We start from the raw sequence: 6,353 nt of genomic DNA, 5'->3' as shown, positions 1-6,353 counted from the left end.
GCATTACCAACAAAATCTACTTGTTCGGTGGGTCCATGCACAACTCCGACAATGAAGCAATCTATCGAGGCATGTCCTCCCCCACATATGTAACACGCCATGACTGTAGCGAACTTTGAGTAGACAAATTATAAATCTTTCGGCTCAAAGCTTCCACCTTGGTTGCTAGTGCTATGACTTCACTAACTTCGATCATCCCAGTCGGCTTTACTACTGATTTGCCTCTCAAATTCCATTAATAATTGTTCATGGCTATTTCCTCAATCAACTGCTTGGATACCTCCGGGGTCTTACTGCCAAGTGATCCTTCCACTGCCGAATCAATAAGCTGTCGGGTACTCTGATTGAGGTCTTGATTTAAAATTTGAACTTCCATCCATTCGGGGAGGTTATGATGTGGGTATTTCCTTAGCAAGTCTTTAAATATCTCCCACGCCTCAAATAATGATTCAGTGTCCAACTGTGTATAAGTTTTAATCTCTTAACACAACTTGGTCGTTCTTGCTGGAGGGAAATAACTGGCTAAGAACGTTCTGACAAGATGCTCCCAAGTCATAATAGATGCTCTAGGAAGGTCTTGAAGCCACTGTATATCTATTCCTTTCAGTAAAAATGGGAATAAGTGAAGTCTAATGGCGACGTCGAGAGCATTGTTGATCTTAAGCATATCACATACTTCGAGGAATCCCCCAATATGATTGTTAGGATCCTCGTTTAGTAATCCATGGAACTGTATTTCTAAATTCTAAACCATCTGTGCAAACATAGGTTTAAGCTCAAAGTTGTTTGTTGTAACTAGTAGCCGCAATATACTTGACTGAGAACCATCAAGAGTGGGGTGAGCTTAATTTGAAAGGGTCCTATACCGGTTCCCTTGATCTGCCATGGTATCTAACTGCTCTTCCTCAACACTCACTGTCAAAGATCCTGTTTTGTTTAATAGAGCTATTTCAATCTGGTTCTAATTACTCTTTCTACACTGCTCTTGCCTTTTGCCAATCTTAGTGCTTTGCCCTTCTGTGGCATACACTGAAATCAAACAAAAGAGAAAGAATCAAAAAACACCCAAGAAATATAAAAGAATAACAAAGAAGAAAAGAAAAAGAAATGGATAAAAGTGATGGACAATCAAGTGTTCCTAATATCATTATCCTTCCCCGGCAACGGCATCAAAAACTTGATAGCGACATAAGTATATGTACCAATCATGTAATAATAGTGTGTGTAAACTGAGTTGACGGTTCACAGAAAAGGAGATGACTACTAGTAATAACTCTAAACCCAAAAATAGACTAACAATCGAATGATATGTTTATGAATAAAAGTAGATGAACATAAAAAAAATACGGGAGGTAATAGGAGAGAAATTAAGAAAGAAAGCTATATCCGGGCATAGCATTCCTCTAGGGTTATAAGGCACAGGACAATGGTTATCTAAACATGCAATCTTATTTGAATAGAAAGTTTCCAGAAATATTCAAAACCCTGATTTCTCAAGCGAAGTGTAACTGAATAGGCGCAAAGCTGATACAGACATCCACATGATCGCATTAACACTCTATGAAACCTTGTTGTGGACTAATAATAATAATCTCTTAAATAAATAATCTCTCCCCTAAGAGAGAAATTACCCCTAATCAAAATACAGAGCAGAAATGTGATTTCATCTAAAATATGCTCTACATGATTGTAAAGATCATGGGAATTATCATCAATCCACTATGAAGGATTGTGTAAGAAAAGGTCTCCTAGATACCCTAACCAGAGGTGTACCCACTATCCTCTCGAATTGCGGTAAGTCAATGCTATGTGGGAATTTGTTAATGGCATATAGCAATACCAAGTATGATTGCTAGGGCTTTCGTCTCGTTAGCAATCAAGCATTCAATCACACAATTAGACTCAAATAGATATGATTGAAAATAAGAAATCAATTAAGAATCAAAGATCCAACAAACAAAGTCAAGAAAATAAACCCTAGAGTTCAACTATACCAAACATTACAAATCAGGCCTCCATTAATGGAGGGAAAGCATTCAAGATACAAATAATGAAGGAAAACATGAAAGCCATGAAAACCGTCTTTTCAATCCCGAGTATGAAGAATTGCTGGAGAAGCTTCCACGCACGCCGCCAAGATGAGCTTGACGGCTAAGATCTTCAATCTTCTTGAATGTAGATCTGAATCCCTCTCCAAATCGCTAGTTAAGTTCTAGAGATTCGTCTCTTTTCTTACTCAACCTCATTTCCAAGAATTGCCCCCAAAGAATAGAACAATAGAAATAGAATATGCCTTAAAAATCCTCATAAGTTCTATTTATACCCGACTGTATACGGGCTGCTTACGGGTGTAATGGTTAGGCCATAAGGGAGTTAGAGAAGATGTTCACGAGCCTTACAGGATAGCTTATGGTTGTAAGCCTCATCTGTGAGGTATTCTGTTTGTGTTGCAGTCCAACTTACGGCCGTAAGCGCTGGACAGTAAGTTTCACTATTCTGCTCCTTGCGACCGGCACCCTTATGGGCGTATGCTGTGATCATAAGATCTTCTAGATGGTCCTTACAGGCATCCTTATAGGGGTAAACCTTGCCCATAAGGTCCTCTGAATTAGCTTTGAATCCCCTTTACCTGCATGCCCACAAGCTTTTCTACAATTATCTTACTGCCGTAAGGACGACTATAAGCTGCCCGTAAGCCACCCAGTTTGCCTTGTCCTTGTTCTAATGATGCCGATAAAGCTCCAACTTCATCGTTTAAGGTATAAAATGCTTCTTTTGGCTCTCTTTCTCTCTCCTCTTTAAGCGCTACCCTAAGCCTGCTAATGCACAACACATCATATTTAGCATCAAATTCTACAATATGGTTCTAATACATGCTAATTGAGCGTACAAATTGATATGAAATACATGAACATTGTACAATTCAAAACCTTATATATTACAATTCAAAATAAGATTACTTAGAATGTGATTCCCAAGTCATTGATAAAAATATGTATAATTTGTGTTTTATTGACAACACAATAATAGAATTTCCAAAAATGTGATTCTTTGATTAGTCAAGAATTGTATATTATCAATTGTCATTTTACTAAAATGCTCTTAATTAATAGGTCCAAAATTCATAAGATTATGATACAAATATAAAAATTGTTTAATAATAAATATGTGTCATTATTAAAAAAATTAATTTTAAAATATATAATTTTTTATTAATATTAATTAATTCTAAGTTAATTATTTAAAAAATATATATAATTTTTTTCTCCAACTTAATATTTGAAAAAAAATTTAAGTCTCAAATGTTTTTCTTATCTCCAACTAAATATTTCGATAAATATATTTTCTATTTAAAGATATATGAGGAAAGAAAAAACAACAATTTTTCTTATTTTTTTTTTAAATTTGATGTCTCCATGATTTATTGGATTTAAAAGGTATAATTGAAAAAGTTTATGTTTGTCTCGGAATGTTACATTATCATTTATTGAGTTGGTAATCACGTTAGGTTGCCCAAGTTATCAGATTCTTGGAATGTAATATTCCCATCCTAAGTAACCAAACCAGGTGTAATCTTACTTTATTTGGTCAAGATTCTAGAGATAATCTAATCTTTTTTCGGGAGGTTGATAAATCAAAATTTTTAATTATTTTAGGTTTTTCAAGTAATTAATTGTGGGTTCATGGCTTCCATCAGAGCCAAGCCCTTGATGTTAATTACCCCAAACTCTTTCAAGGAAGCCTCTGATTAAGAACAAGTGTAAATGAAAACTAATTGGCAAAATAAAATCACTTTTATTTATCTCATGATAAGATACAAGCATGAATACATGAAACACAAACTTGATTAAGAATACTAAGACTAGGAATTCTATCTTCTCTAATCCTATTTTCCTATCTTCTCAAGATTGGAACTCATTCGGCTTCATGAGAGAGGATGTGACACTCGAGTTACTCCCAACACTCTCACTGAAAATTGCTCTTAAACACATATCGTTTGATTTTATTGATCTCTTGTTTGTCCTTGAGGTTTTTTTTTTTAGTTTGCATCTTGAAATACCGCTTGGACTTCAAGTTGAGATCTTTCTTATGTTTATGGATCACAACTTGATTTCCTTAGTTTTGATATTTGAAGACTCCTTAATTCATGCTTGTGAAGTCCTTAGGTCTTTGATTTGGGAACTCCTTAGATTTTTTACTTCTTCTAGTTTTGAGACTTTTGGATTACACTTATCATTCTTTTGATATTTTTAATTCTTGACTCTCCCATTCTTTACAGCCTGGACTTGCATATCATCAAGTCATGACCTCTCACATGATCAAGTCACAAACCTAATTACTTTGACTTATGTGTCACGCCCCGAACCTGGTGCGCTGACAAACGGCCGCAGACCCACAGGGCGGGCCCAGTGAACCTGCAAGAGCCTCACAACTTAAACACGGACTAGGAGTAGAAAATAAACTGACAGAAATACCAAATAAGAGTACAACTTAAGGTTTAAAACCAAGCTCGAATATAAAGCAAAAGAAATATAGCAGGACCTACAAGGAGGTTCTTAACAACAATACAACTGATACAAAGACATAAGACATAACTCCAAAGAAGACATCTACTGGAAGCCTTCTAAGATCCCTGGGTCTACTGCTCCTGATCTGAAAAGGATTTAAAAATAAATCCATGAGCTCACTAACCTAGTAAGTAATCCAAAACAAACTGAAAGCAAAGTTCAGGTCTGAAATTTGCACAAAAATCAATAACACAAAAATAATGTAAACAAAATCAAAAGCTAAAACAATAAATAACAAAATCTAGAGTATGTCTCCAAAATTCACTGTAAGTGCCAAAGGTCAATTGTTTACCCTCGGTGACAGACCCGAGCCAAAATAACAGAAATCATTTATTTACCCTCGATGACCCGAGACTGAATACCAGGTGGCCATTGATTATTTCACCGAACGGACACGGTGCGAAACTGCAGTCTCATTTTCCCAAAATTACTTGTCGACAAGGTCATGGTTTAACCCCCTACTGACAAGGTTGCATATCGCTCATTTGGAGACCAAAATATTCAGACACATTTCCAAGCCAAGAATACAGAATATTCACAAGTATTTTTCAAAAATTCAACTAATAAAATAAAGTAAATAAATAAATAGATAAATAAATAATGTAAAATAATATACTCACTTTTCCAAGCCTAAGCCTGATTCCACTTTGAAGAAATAATAACAACATTTCACAAATATTTCCCCAAATTCAAGAAAATAAATGATTTACCAATAAAATAAAATACCACAAGTATAAATAACCAACAAATAATTATTCAACCAATCTCAAGGGTGAAATGCATAATTATTAATACAATAAAATACTAAAATTTGAAAAAAAAAAAAAATACAAAGTCTAATGTGTCTCATCAATTGAAGAAAAATGACCCACCTATTTCCAAGATAGCTAAACAAATAAATTCAAAGGAAACAATGTCAAAACAAGGATGGTAACAATTTTAGAAAGGAGATGGGCAAGGACATAAAGGCAAGTGGATATTTAAGGAATAAATATATAACCAAATAATAAATAGATAATCTAAGTTGATGGCAGGTGGACCAAAGATTCAGGCACTAATTAATCTTAAGTTTTTTGTTATTGGAAATAAATAGGATTACAAAAAGGATAAACACTTTGTCAAATAATTAAAGGTAATCAAGGGAAATAACCTATATAAGTTTTGACAAAGTAATAATACCATGGTTCCAACTATGTATAGAAACTTCTCTTCATCTAAAAACATAAGTCATAAATAAGATGATATTCCCACAATAATTTTCAAAGAATAATTGCAAATAAATTTTCAGAAATTTTACATGAAAATAAACCAAAACAACAAAATTTAAATACAAGAGTTCAAGGGATTACTTACTTGGTGATCTCCTAAATTCAAAAGAAATCCAAGATGATGCTCAAGGTGGTCCTATAATCCAAGGGAAAACCAACCAAATAGACATGAATACTTGGAAGTGTTCAAGCACTAAGGCTAAAGATAAACTAGTCTAAAATACCAACACTCTACTAGAAAGCATGGTCTTTCTAAACACAAATTAGAACTCAAGGATTCAAAGGAAGCAACAAAACAAAGAAAAAGAAAAAAAGAAAATAAACATCAAATGCTATAATTAAATGAACACAACTCATGCCCTACCAACATAGTGGTTCACTATGCCAATACATAACTATTTCAATTCATCACAACCAGTATGCATGCCATTTAAGTATTATTATCATGCACACATAGTAAGTAAACATAATCTATATATATGTATATAAGGGCAAGTGTATGCATGCAAAACTCATA

The 6,353-nt window shown here is 34.1% G+C and overlaps 1 non-coding gene across 1 annotated transcript; it reads left to right on the top strand.

The window, feature by feature from the left end:
- Positions 1-386: 386 nt before the first annotated feature.
- Positions 387-493, top strand: LOC120262677. The gene has a single exon (XR_005536935.1). It is a non-coding gene; the product is annotated as a small nucleolar RNA R71 (small nucleolar RNA).
- The last annotated feature ends 5,860 nt before the right edge of the window (positions 494-6,353 follow it).

Source organism: Dioscorea cayenensis, chromosome 5 (genome assembly GCF_009730915.1).
Source record: "Dioscorea cayenensis subsp. rotundata cultivar TDr96_F1 chromosome 5, TDr96_F1_v2_PseudoChromosome.rev07_lg8_w22 25.fasta, whole genome shotgun sequence".
Lineage (NCBI taxonomy): Eukaryota > Viridiplantae > Streptophyta > Magnoliopsida > Dioscoreales > Dioscoreaceae > Dioscorea > Dioscorea cayenensis.
Note: the sequence above shows the minus strand (reverse complement) of the source record. Positions and strands in the feature narration are given on the sequence as shown.